The sequence below is a fragment of the Choloepus didactylus genome, chromosome 14 (assembly GCF_015220235.1).
Source record: "Choloepus didactylus isolate mChoDid1 chromosome 14, mChoDid1.pri, whole genome shotgun sequence".
NCBI classification, from domain to species: domain Eukaryota; kingdom Metazoa; phylum Chordata; class Mammalia; order Pilosa; family Megalonychidae; genus Choloepus; species Choloepus didactylus.
This window is the reverse complement of record NC_051320.1, coordinates 88,802,730-88,821,170: the sequence shown is the minus strand read 5'-3', so window position 1 is coordinate 88,821,170 and position 18,441 is coordinate 88,802,730. Positions and strand designations below refer to the sequence as shown.

Below are 18,441 nucleotides of genomic sequence, written 5' to 3'. Positions count from 1 at the left end.
AAACACTTGGTATTCACCATATTTGTCTACTTTTACAGCAATTCCTGCAGGTGAGATGAGCCTTCTCCCTTTGACAGATCAAGTTGCAGAAGGTCAAATACCCACCCACAGTCACAAGGAAGGAAGTGGCAGAGTAAACTCTGGGGGCAAGTCCAACAGGCTCCAATGCTTGAACGCTCTCAGTTCTCTTTCATTAGGATAGTGGCAAAAGGTAAACTGCGACATATTTAGGAGCTGACATTTCTAAACAAAACTTGAGTCATGGTCCCTGCAACATTAAACTGTTTTTCTGCCTTCTAATGACAATAAGCATCAAGCCAACCTTCTGGAAATTTAACTCCAGTGCTTCGTGTAGGACAAGAAGAGCTCAGGAGGCCAGGCAGGACCTCTGACATGTACCTTCTCCTGTTTTCAGGCGGTGGCCAAGTGTCCCCCAGCCACCCTGTCAGGGACCCAAGAGTCTGCTCCATGCCGGCTTCATTTCACCCAAATCAGATGAATCACCCACTCCCGCCAGTCCCTCCACTCCATCCCCACTGCCCCAGCAGGACTCAGTTACTCTCCTCTGCTCTCACGGAACACACCTTCTCATGTTCTCCAAGCTACTTCCCTTGCCCCTGGTATGATCCTCTGAGCACTGTCTCCTTCCTCTTGGTGGTTTTCACTACAAAATATCTGTCAGCTCTTACCACTCCCCTGGCTCCCAAAAGCCGTGGAGGAGAGGGCTAGCTCCCCCAGAGCTCTGAGACCCTTCTCCATCCATCTGCCCCCAACCCCTGTCCTCCAGCCTCAGCTCAACATGCCCCTACCCACCCACAGAGCAAACCTGGGCCTCCGGGCTTTCAGCAGCCACACTGGTTCCTTCTCTTCCAGAACACTCCACTCCTCATCACACACCCACTCTCCTGCTCCTGCCAACTGAGGCAGCACCCCCCACCCCTGTCCCCCAGGGAGGTGTCCCTGAAGCCCTGGGTGTAGGTGAACTGAATTCAGTGTAGTGTCTCTAAGTATCCAGGCCTTGATCTGAGGGCCTGGGAGGGAGGCTGGGCAGAAACTGCATTTTTGACAGGTGATCCCTGTTTGGGAAGCCCGTTCTAATCCAGCTCTGACTCCCCAAAGTTTGAACAGGGTGTAGCACAGATTGTCTCAGCGATGGAGTGTGAATAGGAATAATCCAAACTAAGTCAAAGTCTCTCTCTTTATATATAACATAAAATTTGCCATTTTAGCCATATTTTAAGTGTACAATTCAGGGGCATTAATTATATCACAATGATGTGCTACCATCGCCCCCATCCATTACCAAAATTTCCCATTAACACCAAACAGAAATCCTCCCACTCCTTCATGGCCCTTGGTAATCTCTAGTCTACTTTCTGTCTCTATGAATTTGCTTATTCTAGATATTTACTATAAGTGGAATCACACAATACCTGTCCTTTTGTGTCTGGCTTATTTCACACAACATGATGTCTTCAAAGTTCATTCATGTTTACAAGACATATCAGAACTTTATTCCATTTTTGCAGCTGTATAATATTCCATTGCAGGTATTTACTACATTTTGTTTATTTATTCATCTGTGGATGGACACTTGAGTTGTTTCTGTGTTTGGCTATTGTGAAAATCTCCTTTAATGTCCCTAAAATTTTCCATTCTTTTTGTAACAGTTCTCTGCCATTAAAAAAAATAATAATAATAGAGCCCCCTGTTGTTCTCCTAGGCCCAGCATCACTCTTCTGGTAAATAGTGCCAACAGGAGGAAAGAGCTCAGGAGACTTTCTGTCACTTGCTCCTGGCCCTTCTCGCCATTCATTTGTTCCAAGTTGTTTCTGGTACTTGCCAGCCCTCCCTTCACAGAACCAAAAGGCAGAGGTGCGTGGGCAGTGGCCACAGCCCAGTGGGCTCTGTTTAAAAGGAAGGCTCTTTTTAAAGAACTGATGATTTGAGGAAGGAGAACTCTGTTTGTACCACCACAGAGAGGCCTCTGACTAATTACTGTTTGAGAATCTGAAATTACAGGGTCAAGTGGAAAATATCTCTAATACAGGGTCTGGTACAATGAGAAAGAAGGAAAAGAGCATTTATTAAAGATCTACTTTATCAAAAACCCACTCTGTGCCAGCTGTGGTTTTTGTACTTGGCACAAATTGTTTCATTTAATCTTCTCAATATGATCCCATTTTACAGATGAGGAAACTGAGCCTCAGAGATGAATATGTTGCCCAAGATTATGTGATTACTACATGGCAGGAGCACGCTAAAGACTCATTGCTCAGCTCCCCAAGCTTGTGTCCTCTCCACTGGCCATGGTGGACTGGGCTGGGAGTCTGGGGAGGGAGGCTCTGGAGCAGTTCTGCCATCCTCACTATGTGAGGAGCAGTCTCAGTCGACCACTCTGGACCTTCTGAGTCTTGTCCCTTGTGAGGCTGGATTTCCTGGGCAGATTTATGGAAAAAGTCCTGCCCTAGAGCCGCGAAGCCTGAGGTTTTGGCTCAACTCTGCTATGACCACACTCTGCGGACGGAGCGAGTCACTTTCGCTCTTTTGATTTTATTTCCTACATCACGGGTGATGTCTTCTGACTCTGTTCCTTGGAAGGCCTGAAGCACTATGCAGGCTGCCCCTGGGGCTCACGGTAGATAAAAGGGGCGGGGTCTTGGCCAGGTCCTCCTTCCACTTACAACTCAAGTAACTCCCACTTTGGTCTGGTTTATATAAAGCTTATGTGTAAGAGTGCTTAAGAAGAAAGGGATTCGCTGCCGCAAATAAATTTAAAAAAGAGTGAATGAATGAATGAATGAATAGAAAACCCAATGATTATGGAGTTTCTAAAGTTGGCCCATCCCAAATTCAATAGCTGGGGGCTTCTTTGAACAACGGTAAGCTCTGCATAGGACTGTGGTGTCAAGAGGGATAATGGCTCCACGCAGAGCCAACACCCTTCCATAGACTTGAGAAGCCTGCATTTAAAATCATCCAAGGTTCCACAATTCTGCTTAGTCTTCTACATTTGTCATCTGTGTGGTCCTTCATGGTTTGCAAAGCACTTGCACACATATGTTGTGATATGTTGTCAGTTTCCCCAAGATTGAGGTCTTCAGAGTTGGGGAAACTCCAATTTTAATGGCCCAGTGTCCTCATTGACATCTTTACACCTTCCTCTCCGTGGCCCTGTGTGCCAGTTTGTATCTATTATGTCCCCTGCAAAAGCCATATTCTTTAATGCAATCTTGTGGGGGCAGATTGATTAGTCTGTTGATTAGGGTGGAATCACTGACTGAATTATTTCCACAGAAGTGTGGACTCTGCCTATTCAGGGTGGGACTTAATTAGATCACTGGAGTCCTTTAAAGAGAGCTCACATGGAGAGCAGAGAGGGCAAAACACCCCTGATGTTACGGAGCAGACAGAGATGCTGAGAGATGCTTGGAGACATTTGGAGACGCTAGCCCAGAGTTTGCTCCAGAGAAGCTAAGAGTGGAACCCAGATGCTTAGATGCACAAGAGCTGAAGAAGCTAAGAGAGACAAGCCCAGAGACATTTTGAGAAAGCCATTTTGAAACCAAAACCCAAAAGCAAAGGATCAGCAAATGCCAGCCACATGCCTTCCCGGCTAACAGAGGTGTTCCGGATGTCATCGGCCTTTCTTCAGCGAAGGTATCTTCTTGTTGATGCCTTAGTTTGGACACTTTCATGGCCTTAGGACTGTAAATTTGTAACCAAATAAACCCTCTTTATAAAAGTCAATCCATTTTTGGTATTTTGCATAATGGCAGCATTAGCAAACCAGAACACCCTGCAAATTGCCATCTGTTCTTTGAGGCCAGCTCAAAGGCCACCTCCCCCAGGAAGCTACACACACTTCCTGGGGCTTTTGCCACTTCTTCCTCTGGGCCCCCACTCGACTTTGACCCTGCGGCAGCATTTTCCAAGTTAGGTTGCAATTTAATCATTACTTGATTTCCCTCCCTGCTGGACTATGAACATCCAAAAAGCAAATGGCTCAGTTAACAAGTGAAGGAATAAAGAATGAATGAATGGGTAGATGCTTCTTGTATTCGCTAACTTCCTCCACTCCCTGACTCCCTCAGTGAAGTTAGCCCGCCCTCATGGCCACCATGTGGCATATTTATGAGTGCGTCCACGGGGCCTGGGACCATCCCAGGTACGAGCGACACAGTGACAAACAGGAAAGGTAAGGGCCCTACCCTCCCGGAGTGGCTGCCCCCGTGCACAGAGTCAGAGCCCTGCTCCCACGGAATGGCCAGGATCTGTTCTGATGTTCATCTCTCCAAATCACTGTGATGTGTTTTGTGCATCTCCATACCCCAGCACCCAGCTCAGTGCCTGGTGAATATGAGGGATGCTGGGTGGAGAGATGGACAGATGGATGGGAGAGTGGACGGACAGCAATTGCCTGCTAGTTTCCTTTACTTACCTCTATATCTGGGTCACATCCAGGACCCAGGACTGAACTATGAACACATTTCCTAACTTTCCAGGAGTCTCAGGCAGCGCCCCAGGTAGTGAATACTTTCAATCTTCACCCTTTCACCCTTAAGTTAAGGGCATTGATAAAGCCCGTTCTATGTGCCTGCTTGAGTGTTTGTGAGTGTGCACCAAACACACACACACATTTACTCCTATCACCAGTTCACTTTCAAAAACGGTGTTCTGTGAGCCAGACCTGCTCTAGTGAATGTTCAGAGATCAAAATAAAAGAGTTATTGCTGTGTTTGACATTCTGGGGCCACTCTGGTGAGGCTGCCTGAACACACACACACACACACACACACACACACACACACACACACCATTTGGAAACAATTGTCATCTTATGAATCAGGACAAACATCATTTCATGCCAAGAAAATAAAGAAGAACTTCGCTTTCTCCTTTTCTCACCACTGCTCTAGCAGTGCAGCCCCTGTTAGCTGCAGGGCCCCAGGACAGTCACATGACCTCCCTGTGATGCGTTTGTGTCAGGGGGCAGAGGTTAGGGGCGGGCAGCGGAGGGCCCCGGAAGTAGCTGGAGAAGCCAAGTGTTGGGGGCGGATGGCCCCATGGGCTGGGCCTGAAGAGGGCAGGCAGATCTCAGTCAGAGCCTAACTCCTCCTAGCTGTGTGGTCTTAGGAAAGTCCCTTCAGGTTTCTGAGCCTCGCTTTCTTCATCTGCAAAATGAAACCAACACGGCTGTATCTGACCTCAGGATCTGTAACTGCTGGGAACCCTCCTCCTGCCTCTGCTTCCTGCCCGAACTTTCCGATTTCTGGTCTGCCGCAGCCTGTGACCTTGGGGTTTCCAGTCCAATAAGGGTGTCAACGCTGAACTTAAACACTGGCATAGCACCCTCTAGAATGGCTAAAATGAAAGGACAAATCTACCCAGGGTCGGGGAGGATGTGCAGCAGCAGACTTCTTAGTCACTGCTGGTAGGAATACGGACACTTTCCACAACTGTTTGGTGGCATCTACAGAGCCAAAAGCATCCACTTGGGCCTGGCAATTCCACCCCAGGTGTGTTCACCAAAGACATGTATGTACCAGGACACACACAGAAGCTCTGCACATCACCAGGAATCCCCCAAAGCTCGTTCCAGCCATTATGGAATGAATATGTCAATTAATTGCAGAGTCTTCACATGGTGGAACAGGACACAGCACTGAGAACAAAGCATCTACAACTACACATAAGAGCATGGATGAATCTCCCAAACATCACGGTGAGCAAGAGAAGCCAGACACAAGAGAACCTACCGCAGGGCTCCATTTATATGAAGTACAAAAGCAGGAAATACTAATCCATGGGGATGGTAATGGGAGTTGGGTATTGGGACCTGCCTGGGGGGTAGTTACTGGAAGCAGTGTGAGAGGGAGGGTTTGGAGAGACTGCTCTCCAGCTGTTTCTTTATCTGTTTGCTCATGTGTGTGTTCATGGGTGTGTTCAGTTTGGGGATGTCTGGCCGTGTGTACACTAAAGACTTGTGCACTTTTCTGCAGGTTTAATACACTTCATTATTGAAAGAAGGAAAGAATAAAAGAAGGAAGGAAAGAAGGTAAGAAGGAAGGAAGGAAGGAGAGAAAGAAAGAAAGAGGGAGGGAGGGAAGGAGGGAGGGAAGGAGGAAGAAAAGACAGATTTCCATCAAAAGAACAAGAACAATCCCCAACCTTTCAACAGAAACAATGCAACCAGAAGACAATGGAATGTTGCAAAAAGAAAATAACTGCCAACTAGAATTCTACATAAGCAGTAAAAATATCCTTCAAAAATGAAGATGAAAAGATATTTCCAGGCAAACTAAAACTGAAAGAAATACTGAATAAAAAGAGTTCTTTGGACAAGAGGGAAACAATCCCAAGGAGAAATGTGGAAATGTGGGAGGGAAAGAACACTGGAGATGGTAAACATAAATGAACGTCAGCTGCAGAAGGCCATACCTGTAATGTTTTATGGATTTAAAAATATAGGGAGAACTGAAATGCAAAACACCAAAACTAAACAAATGAACAACAGTGGTGCGAGGGGGGCAGGGGCCAAGTAGAGGTCCCCACCCAGGGCTGCCCGTCGCCGGGCCCGGCTGCCCACCCAGCCGCTCTGCTTGCTCCTGCCCTCTTCCTCTGATGAGGCTTTCATCGGTTTTTTCATTCTGATACCTGTTAGGGAAGAAGGTTGTTATGTATTTTTGATAAATCATTCTCAGCTACAGGCGTGCCAGGCCTTCAGCTCTCTCTTTAAACCTACATTTCTCATTTTCTTCAGTCATTTGGTTTCACGTCAAGGCTCTGTTTGCTCCTCCATAAGAAAATGTGCCTTACTGGGTAGCAATCACCTGAGAGTTTTCTTCAAAACGGCAGATACAGAGAATCCTGTTCCCACTTTTGCAGTCTTCCTAGAAAAAGGGGTGGTTGCTCTCGAGGATTTGCTAGCCTAGCTCCCTTGGGGGCCCTGCTTGTTACTCAGCCTTGACTTCCTCCTTTGGACTCAGGTTTGCAGCTACATCAGGAGGAAGGGCATTGGGGCACCGCAAACCTGGGCCTCTGTATCCCCATTTCCTCATCTGTACAATGAGGCTTATAGTGCCTGCCTCGTAGGGTTAGGGCAAGGATTAAATGCTAATTAGGTAAAACAGGGAGCCAGGTTCCTGGCCGAGAGAAATACTCAGGAAATACTAGGTGTTGCTTCTACTTGCCAGATAAATATCCCAGGCCCTTTAGATGCGTGAGCTCATGTCACCCTATGAAATCAAATTATCATCTCCATCTTACAATAAAGGGCAAGGAGGCTCTGAAAGGTCATCTAACATGACCCTGGTCCTCAAACCATAGCGAGCATCAGAATCACCCAAAGGGCTGGTGAAACACACACTGCTCCACCCCACTGCCTGGATTACTGCTCCAGCAGCTCTGGGGCAGGGCCCAAAGATCTGCCTTTCTAACCAGTCACCTGGAAATGCTGCAGTGGTGAGTCAAAGGAGCCAGGATTTGAATCAAGTAAACCAGGACCTTCTCAGGACAGAAGCTGGGCCTCTCTTCCTCTTGGGATCCCCCTGCAGCTAGCAGGGTGCCTGCCCCCTCAAAGCAGGAGGATGGTTGCATGTGGAGAGGAGCCTGCCCGCTGCCTGCTTGCTACAACACCATCCCCCGGCCAGCCAGACCCACCGGCTCCGTGTCTCCTCCAGCTCATCCTAAACCCGTCTCCAGAGGCAATAGTGCAACAAGAATATGAGTGCCGGAGCCAGGCAGACATATCAAAATGAGGAGAATCAAGGCTGTCCTTGGAGGATTTATTATAAAGTCGAACTGGTGAGAGACCAGCAGTTCTCAAATTCCAGCTGCGTGGTGGATTCACACACGGCGCTCAAACCAAATATCACCAGCCCGCAGGTGGCGGGAGGCCAGGTGGGCTCTTGGCATCCACATCTTTTGAAAGCGCCGCAGATCATTTTAATGTATAGCCAAGTCTGAGAGCCAGTGACTACAGCATGTGCGAAAGGGTGATCCCCAGGCCCGTCCCAGCACCCAGCGACACCGAGTCAGAGGGGACTAAAATGGCAGCAGAAGGCACAATCACAGCATTGTAGCTCTGCAAGTTGATATTCATTTGTCCTGTTTTTGTCACTTTTGATAAAAATGATTTGCTAGTTTTTCACTGTTGCTGGACAAATAGAATCCCAGGTAGAGCCATCGGTGGTGTGGAAGGGTGCACGGCCGAGTTCCCACCCATCCTGCTTCGTGCGCCATTCTTCCCCTGGCCTGGGAAGGACAACAGGACACTGGCCCGGAGTTCTTTACAATGGGGGAGTCAGAGGCCTTCCCTGTGGCAAGCTCCCCCCGTCAACTTCCAGCTCTCCTCCCGCCCCTCGTCCTCTGACAGCCCTCGTGCCACACCACTTCTTCTGTCCAAATCGCTCTGCATCGCCCATGTTCACTGAACGTTCCCAACCACGGGGCCAGCATCACAGCCAAAATGTCAGTGATCGGTCAGGGGCTGCACTTGTCTCCTTGCCCCAGCCCCTGACACTCCTCCCTCGGCTGGAACAGAAAACAGCCTCTGAGGAGTCAAGAAAGCAGGACTTGGATTCAGCTGAGCAGCAGAAAGGAGGGGAGCAAGGCAAGCCCCCCTTCATATCCCCACTCCCCACTTGTTAACAGCCCCACGCCTTGTCCATCCCCCGCCTCCTGTCCCCCAACACCCACACAGAGCTGTGCCTGCTCCATTGAAAAGTACTACAATGCAAAAAGCAGGGATTTGAATTCAGGAAAATCTGGGATTTTTAGCACTGTTGTGTTTGGAAAGTCACCTCCCGTCTCTGAGCCTCGGTTGCCTCCTCTGTCACGTGAGGATACAATTGCCACCATCTGCATTATTGTGAATATCATCTGCTATGACATTGATAAGGTGCCCAATGGGTGTCAGGCACTCAGTTAATGCCAGTGCCTTCCCTTGTCCATGCTCAGTATTCAGTGCCCTTAAAACAGCAACCAACGCCGAGCCCTGTCCTGGGCCTCCTGGCCTGATGCCCAGGGAGGGAGAGGAGCTTTGGAGAAATTTGAAACCAAGCTAGATCAATTTATGGATTAAAATTGCCCCCTGTGTAATGGAATTTGATAGTGCTCCAACAAAGGAGAAAAGAAGATGGAGAAAATCAGAAAAAAGATGGTGAAGGATATTAGGTCTTTCATTTTTCTTGATTTGGTAGGATTGTGCCTGAAAACTCATCTCCAACCATTGTATGTAACTGACCCCACTTCTGCAGTTCCAAGCACTGGCCTATTTCTGGGAAACAATTTGTCATCCACCTATTAAATTTATTTGTTTATTTGAGTGAGTACTGACTAAACAAATACAATGAACCAGGGTAGGGGGTGGCAAACTATTTCTGTAGAGGGCCAGACAGCAAATATTTTAGGCTTTGTGGGCAATGTGATCTGCAATTACCGAAATTCACTGGTGTAGCATGAATACTATGAATACAGCCATAAATACTATGTAGACAAATGGGTGCCCCTAAGTTCCAATTAAACTTTATTTACAAAACATTTGATGGGTCAGATATGTGCCAGAGGTCACAGTTTGCTAAGTATGGACTAGGACCTACTTTGGATGCTGAAAAAACAGAGGAGATTGGTTTCCCCTGGAGAAGTTCACAGAGAATGAAACAAATCAACGCAAGGACCTGGGATCGGGGTCAGATGAGATATGCAGGGTGGAAGTCTTCCTGAAAGACTCGGAGAAGGCCCGTCGGAGAGGACTTTAAACTGGGTCTCGGGAGGTAAGTGGGTGTTCACCGGAGTGTCATGGGTGGAAGGAACAGCACATGTGATGCACAGAGGCTGGCTGTGCTCCTTCAGACCCAAGCCCGAGGGTCACCATTCGAGTGCTCTGTTGCTCCCCTACCTACCTTTTGATGTCGTCTGTAATTATTTTATTTGACCGACTTGTTTACACATAGGCTGCATCACCGGAATGCAAACTCCGTGACGGCAGAAATGGCCCATGGTGCAGGGTGAGGTGCCCCCACTTTTCGATTTCCTAGCAGCCCATGTCTGCTCCAACTGTGGCAGTGCTCACCCTGTTGGGGGGAACTGTTTGTGCGTCTGTGCGTCTGCTTCTGGACCATGGGTCCTGGTTAAACGTGTGTGCTTCCCCTGTCCCTGGATTGGTGATGGAGGCTCAATAGGCATGAGTCTTCGGATGAATCGGTGAAAGTCACTCAGTACAGTGGGAAGGTAGCGTGCGGGGATGGGGCAGGGGGAGAGGCAGGTGACGAGGCAGGAGAGGAGTCAGGAGCCAGAGGTCAGGCGGCCCTGCAGGGCATGGGGAGAGGGTGGGAGGTTGATGTGGATGTAGGGGACTCAGGCTGGATTAAGGAATCACAGTCTCAGGGAAGGAGGAGTTCAAAGACAGCTGAGGGAGACAGCCCCATAACTGACAAATTTAATGGGTTTGAGGGAAGCATCCAGGCACTAAGTGTAGGGGGCTATGACACGATGAAGAGGGCTATGATATGATGTGGGGAGGGGTACGTAGCCATGGTGGTTGACCTCAGCACCCATTTTGCCCCCACACTTGGGAAGCAGCCCTTGCAGCTTGGAACAGAGTGCCATCCAGTTGTGTGGCTTGAGGAAAGTGACATCACCACTTGGGCCCTCTGTTTCTTCATCTGAAAAACAGAAACAACCACAACACTATTGTCTTGGCTTGGGTTTGTAGGAATCCCCTGAGGGTGGGATTTGGTGCAGAAGGTGCCCTGGGGGATGCCCCCATCAACCCTCTTGGGGAGTGAAGAAGGAGGATTGGGCAGGAGAGAGGAGCGGGACGGTGATGCTGTCACAGTAAAGACCTGGAGCTCCGGGGCGGGAATGCCCTGCAAGCTCATGCCGGGTTGGGGCAAGGGGTCTGGCCTGGCACCCCAACATATACCAGCTGCTGGATGCAGGCAGCCTGGGGAAGCGAGCATGGCCTTGGGGGAGGCAGCTCCTTTGGGCCGAGGGCAAGTCCTGGGGAGGGACTGGGCTCATAGCTGCCAGCAGCCCTAGGACTGAGGGGTGAGGGTGTCAACACCCATCACCCTCAGGGGCATTTGGGGGAGCACAGAGGTGGACACTGAGAAGACCCCACCTCTGTGAGTCGGGGGATCTTGTCCTGATTCCTACCTGGCAACCAGTTAGGTGGCTACATGGAGTGGGGGTGCTTGTCCTGGTTTCCCCTTGAGAAGGAATTGAGGATCCCTGAGAAAATCCAGGGAAGCGTGACGCTCTCACTCTTAGAGGCACTCACTGCAGTTCAGCAACTGAAGTCCCGGCCAGCCCCCCCGGGAACGGATAGGGAGACGGAGGCCCCGGAGAGAAGTGGCACAGCTCGCCAAGAATCTGGATTGCCCGCTGCCAGGCCAGCATCTTCATATCCTCCCACTGCCTTCTCTTCCTGCCATGGCTCTCTGGAAGCTGATACCCTATCGTGGGAAGAGATTAAATGCACTCCAGCAGGTCTTCTGAAAGTCCTGGGGCTCTGCCCAGGGAGGGAGCTCCCCGGCTTTGGATTCCGACAGTCCTTTGTGCCGACACTGGTGCTGTGACCCGCCAGCTGTGTGACCTTGGGGAAGCCCTTCACCTTCTGCCCCCCGTCTTCTCCTCTGTGAACTGGGGACAGTGGTACCTGCCTCCTAGGATTGTTGGGAGGACTTAATAAAATGAAACATGGGGTGCCAGCACACAAGTAGCACCCCAAAATGGCAGCTACCATTGTTACTACATGGTTGGTACTGGGGGGGGGGGCGGGCACCAAGAAGCTTGGAGGGGGGCAAATTTGGGGAGATGTGGAGAGTGTCTCTCCATTCACGGTATTTATAATAAAGAGCTAGGATTTATAATCAGGGAGAACGTATGGGGTTGGCTTCAGACTGGCATAAAGTTGGCATTTGCCACCTTTTTATTTTCTTACTAAAAATGTCTCTTGAGGGCCTGTTAGAGTCCATATTCGATGCTTTCTCATCTAACTGTCAAAGCTGTTTGGAGAGGTGGGGAGCGGGCATAGCCCTTTTACAGAAAGGGGCCGCGGCTCCGAGGACCCAGGTCACCTGGTCCCCCAGCAGCACCCCCAGGCGGCTCCTGCAGGACACAGCAGTCTCCGGGGGACGTACCGGTTCCCTGTGGCCACTGCAACAGGAAACTGAAACAAATAACCACAGACTTCATGGCTTAGGTATTTGTTTTCTCCCAGTTTTGGAGGCCAGAAGTCTGAAATCCGTGTCATTAGGAACACGCTCCCTCCGAGGGCTCTGGGGGACCCTCCTGGCCCTTCCCGCGTGGGGGGCCCAGCATTTGTGGCTCGTGGCTCGTGGCAGCTTCACCACAGTCGCTCCCTCTGCCTTCCTGGGGCTCCTCCGCTGCCGTGTCCTCCTCTTAGAAGGACACTGGGTGTAGGCTTCAGGCCCCACCCCGCCCCAAGTTACCCAGGATGAGCCCATCTGGACCCTTCCCTGAGTTACAGCTGCAGAGACCCTTTGTCCCACTAAGGCCCCATTCTCAGGCACCAGGGGTTAGGCCTTGGGTGTGTCTTTTGGGGACCACCATGCACCCCGCCCCAGAGGGGAATGAGAGGGTGCTGCATCTGATGTGAAGGGGGCTGGGGGGGCCATGAGGGAGTCGGGGTCTTCCATGGGGGAAGGCTGTGCGAACAGACAGCCCGAGGTGAGGGGGAGCAGGGGTCTCCCTGCAGCTGCCTCCTCCCTCCTGCTCTGGGGGTGGGTCCCAGTGCTGGATCTGCGGGGGCTGTGCAGGAAGGGCTTGGAGGGCTCCTGTCAGGAGGGCAGGAACAGAACCTCGGGGACAGGGAACTAGGGGCACCCATGGGAGCACAGTGACAGCAGAGGGGAGGAGGGGAGGGACAAAAGGGGGGAAGCAGGAGAGGAGCGTCCGGGGCTGCGGAGGTGACAAGAATAGATGTTGGGAAGGAATCTGCTTTTCTAACTCTCAAGCATCAAGTGAAGCTCCACCTGGGAGAAACTGCAAAACCTGGGGCTCCAGCCTGTGGCCTTCAGGGTGCCCCGAGCGTATTGGGAGTGAGGACTTGCCCTTGAGAGCAATTTCAGACTCAGATAAATGTACAGAGGCCACATCTTGATCATCGTTATGCACGTTATCTCATTTAGCACTTAATCCTCCCAGCAGCTCTGTGGATTACGTGTCCACTGTTTTTACTTCACCAGCAAGGAAACATATACTGAGAACTAAAATAATTTGCCAATGGCCCGACTGCGTCAAGGGGCAGACTGAGGCCTAGACCCGTGGGTCCCGACTGCGAACCTTGGGCCCCTTCTGCTACAACACAAAGTGAGCCCCTGTGTGTCCGACAGGAAGGGTGTGTGTGCAGGGAGGAGGGGTCTGGAGAGCCTTGCTCCTGAAAGTGTGGTCCAGGACCCCAGGGTGTCTGTTACAAATGCAGAATCTCAGGCCCCACCCCAGACCTGTGGAATCAGAGTCTGCACTTCAACAAGACCCCTGAGTGATCCGTATGCACACATCTGTTTGGAAAACCTTGGTCTGTGGTGTGTGTCATTTCAGACTTTCCAGAAGAATTTTTACCATTAGAAATAAAAATAATAATAATGGTCATAATCACAATTGTGCTCAGCATCCTGAGCCCGACTGCAGACTGCTCCAAATGTTTAATAATATCATTTAAAGGGAAACACTTCTAAACTGCTTTGCTTATCAGCCAGCAGCTGACCTCAGACCCTTTGCAGGACGAAATGTCCTGCACTCCACGTTTCTGGTGGTGTGTCTATTTAATTGTTATTTCTGACACACGCTGTGTGCCCACAGCTCTTCGGGCCCTCATTTGGATTGCAGGCTGACCTTGACCCTGGAGCACACTGAAGCTCATGCAACAGTCCAAATGTCCTCTCCTTCCAAGTCCTCTGCCCCCACAGTGGCCTTGGCTTCCTGCCCACAGCCCCCAGATAAGACAGCCGGGGCCTGCCTCCCACTCTAGTTATTGCTTAGTCTTTGCTGCCTTCTGTTGCTTGAGGACCTTGGGGACTTGACTAGGGTCCTTTTCAGCCCCTCTTTCCCAACTTCCCTGGGCTAGGAGAGGCCCTCGGTTCACAGGCCACAGTGAACAGAATCCTCCTCCTCTCTCCACAAAGAGGAACGGAGTGGGCCAAGCTGGCAGATCGGGCTCAAGAATGGGGCTCAAGGGGTCAGCTAGGGAAGGCAGAGGTCGGGACTCTTGGATGGGACAGACTGGGCTTGAATCCTACCTCTGCCTCTTATAAGCTGGGCAGCCCCAGGGAAATTGCTCACCCTCTCTGGGCCTCCCTGGCCTCATCTAGGAAAAGGGGACAATGGTGATGACCTCTGGGGGTTCTTGAGGATCAAATTAGACAACACACATAAAATACAAGACATCAGCCCTGTCGCATTTGACCCTGTCCAATGAATTCAAAAGGTCTACAATAAAGTGATTTATTTAGAAAAGTGGCAGGGAATCCAGGCACAGCTAGTCATGAGCTCTGTGACCTGGTCAGATTATTTATGCTTTCTAAACCTCAGTTTCCTCATCTGTAAAATAGGGACAACGATACGCATTTTACTGGGCTGATGTGAAAACTAAAGAAGGCTATCTGCAAAGGCTACCCAAGAGACTGTGTGCACTCAGCACGTGTGGGCTGTACTGTAGATCATTCTCGAATCCAGGGCCAGCAAACTTCTGCAAAGGACCAGACTGTCATACTTTAGGCTTTGTGCACCATATAGATTTCTCTGTCTCACAGTATTCTTTTTTTCCTTTTTGTTTTACAATGCGTTAAAAATGTGATAATTGTTCTTAGTTCATGGCCCATAAAAAAATAATAGATCATGGGTAGATTTGCTCCATGGACTGCAGCTTACTGACCTCCTCAGAAATGGCATTAAATATCTAAAGGAGTCATTTGCCCTGTGTGTGTGTTTATTTATTTATTTATTTCAGTTATCCGTTACTGAATTTTTTTTTTTTTGCAGGAAAAAAATTTCTTTAATGATTCCCAAAATTTCCAATCTGCAAAGCAACAACCTCTTCTTCCCACCTCTCCCCATCCCCTGGTAACCTCTCAACTACTTTCTGTCTCTGAATTTGCTATTTCTAGATATTTCACATATGTGAGATCATACAGTCTTTGTCCTTATATGCCAAGCTGTATTTCACTCAGCATAATGTCCTCAAGGTTCATCCACTTTGCAGCACATATCAGGACGTCATTCCTTCTTATGGCCGAATAATAGTCCATTTCTTTTTCCTAAAAACTGGAGATTCATGGCCTTTAGGAGCGCTTTCCCTCAACGACTTACTCTATAACCAAATACACCATGTACAGTTCTGCAGGTTGTGCACTGCACAAAGGTGGCAAGTAATGGTCGAAAACCAGCACACCCGCTGCTGGCCACGTTGCATGCCCTGATGCAGTACTACACCTGTCTAAAGGACGCAGGACTCTTCTTCTCACAGAGGGGCCATGTGCTCCCCAAGCTGGGTACCTGTGGGGCTGCACCCACTCAGCAGGTGCACTTTGTTCTAATTCCATGGAGACCCCCCATGAGCCAGCCGTGCCCCACTCTCTGTCTGAGGATTTGGAGGAAGCCAGGCCAGAGAGGTCTTGGGGATCTGGACATTTTCACCTTTAAAGGCCAGAGAAAGACAAAGCAAGTCTTACTTCCCCATTTTATAGATGGGGAATCCAAGGCTCCAGGAGGCTGCCCAGCTGGGCTCAAGTCCCCGTGACCTGCTAGTCGCCCAACTGGGAGTAGAACTGACCGTCACACCTGGCAATCTCCCTTCCAAGCCCCGTGACTTCTGAGGGTGCCTCTAGAAATGTGGGGAACAGGACAGGGGGAGCCGGGACTCTTTTCCCAGCTTCACAGACAGTGGCCTGGGTGGCAGGAAGGTGCCATGTATCAATGACTTCTTGGAAACACAAATTCCCTGCAATAGGGAGTTTCTCAAGTTCTTTATAACTGGCCATCATCTTATTTACGACCACTTAACAAGCCCAGTAAAAATATTCCTAACAACAGTAATCGGGTGCAATTTTCTCGTCAACGTCAATACTCCAGTGCAGTGCTATACTTCAGAGATCTTTACCCCCTGTAACTCAGGAGCTAGAAGAGAGACCAGAAGGGAGAGGGGGTACGTGGAGAGGGGGGGCATGCATTAAGAGTCCTTAGAATGGAGCCTGCTGGCTACTGGAGATGTCATATCGGGTAAGGCTGTGATTCTTTACACAAATGCCTACACACGTGAAACGTCATTGAGCTCTACACTCAGGATTTGGGCACTTTGGATGAGTTATACCAGATAAGGCAGGGCGTCACTGCATGTGCCTTCACACCGCGGGGCATTCATATGCATTGTCTGATTTAATCCTCATTGCACTTCTGAGTGGAAAGATTAGTGGGTTTACAGACCCAGGATCCCAGCTCCCAGCTCCGCCACTCAGACAATCTCTCAGAAATGCCACTTCTTTCCCTGAAAGTGGTTCGCATTAAAGCAGATTACACAGGATCATCTGTCCCTGCTGTGTTTGCTCTCCAAGGTGATTGACGGGGCACCATCGTCTCGCTTATGAGCTCAAGGACGGACTGCCCTGTGGAGCATCGGGGTGGGCACCACCTGGAGAGCTGGCACCCAGGTCCCGCCCCACCCCAAATCCGGGGGACACAATGGAAGGATGCCCCCTGGCACGTCCCCCCTGGTCGGTGTGACACCTGTTGCAAACCTACAACGAAGTAGTCACAAGACTATTTTAAAACCCCAGCTGGAAGGAGGGGGCAGGCCCGCTGTTGCTATGACACTTGAAATGAGATTGCTCCCTCTTAAACCTGGGAGGCGATTGTGCGTGTGCGTGTGTGTGTGTATGTGCACGTGTGAGAGCGAGAGTGAGCCCGAGAGCATGAGTGTGGAAGGCAGACACTGCACCTTCTTTATCTCTGCGCCTGCCTGCTTATTAGTCTGGCCAAAGGACAGGGACAAACATGTCCTCACTAAGAGGGGTCTTCCATGGCTACTCTGTGAACGGGTCGGGGGAACTGGCACGATGAACCCAGAAATGAGGGCAAGGCATGTGCTGTTCATCAATATTAACCGCTGGCCTTTCCCCACCTCAGGCTCATGGCGGATATTTACTAAATGCTTGTTGAACTGAACTGAACAGGAAAGGCTGAAAACAATCCCTCCCCCCATGTTTTCCTGGAAATCAATTCAGGCACCAACAGATGTAACCAAGTCAGATCCCGAGTCACCAAGGAATTATTGGGCTCCTATTATGTACAAGGAAATGTTGCATTCATCAGTTCACCCATGTACTCAACAGGCGTTTATCTTTTAAGCCCCTATGTACATCAGAAGCTGTGCTAAGCCCTGGGGCCATTACAGAGATGTAAAACCAGAAGCCTCGTCCTCAAATAACTCAGGAAGAGGTTGGATGCATCATGTGATAAATATACACAGTGTGCTAACCTCCCAGGCATGTGCAAAGTGCCAAAGGAGCCTTTTGGCTGGGGGCATTTGGGAGGCACACAGATAAGTTGCAAACTAATCTCTGTGGAAGTTCAGAAGTTCAGAAGAGGAAAGGGAGAGAAATGGACATTGACTAAGTTCCTCTAAGTTCCTGGCACTGAATTATGGATTTTCTGAAACTTGGTCTAGTTAACTCTTCACAAGAACTCTGTAAACAAAGAATCTCTCCCTCTTTTGGCAGGTGACACTGAGGCTCAGGGAGGTGAAGATAAGATGTTCAAGGTAATGGAATTGGAATGTGGTAGATTCAGGATTTGAATTGTAATTTTCCTGGCACCAGCAGAAGGAGCAGAAGGTAGAAGTGGGGATTGGTGGGGTTGGGGATCCTGGCTGGGTCATACATCTGCAAAGAGTTTGCACTTTTCCCTGCAAGCAAGATTGCAACGTGGCAGCCCTTGAACCAAATTCTGCCTGCAGGTGTGCTTTATTTGCCTACATGGTGTAGAACTGATTTTAACTTGTTACTAACATTTTTAAATCAAGACATGCCATCTATTAGGTTGAACCACATGGAATTCTTGTTTTATTTTCAGAAACAGGAAAATATTGGCAATTTCATATGATTCACCCTAGTAACTCCTGATGGCATGTTGGAGAGGGAGATCCTGGAGGCAAAGCCACAATCCAGGAGTTGGCTGCAATTGCTCAGAGAACAGGATTGTGTCACCGGGGCCTGAGGATGTGTCGGAGAGATGGAAAGGAGAGCACAGGGTGGGCACGTGTGTGTGTGTGGGGGGGTAGCAGGGACTGGGAACTGACAGGATGCCAGCTGTGTGAGGAGGAAGGGGAGCGGATCGCTGTCTGCCCAGAAAATGTTTAGCTGTTGTGATCGTTGGCACAGATGCAAGTAGAAGGATGAGCTTGTCGAGCGCAGGGGCAAG

The 18,441-nt window shown here is 49.7% G+C and overlaps 1 long non-coding RNA gene across 1 annotated transcript; it reads left to right on the top strand.

Annotated features, from left to right (window-relative positions):
- The first annotated feature begins 5,213 nt into the window (after positions 1-5,213).
- LOC119509282 lies at positions 5,214-18,002 on the top strand. Its single transcript, XR_005211664.1, has 3 exons — positions 5,214-5,725; positions 6,003-6,058; positions 17,742-18,002. It is a non-coding gene; the product is annotated as an uncharacterized LOC119509282 (long non-coding RNA).
- The last annotated feature ends 439 nt before the right edge of the window (positions 18,003-18,441 follow it).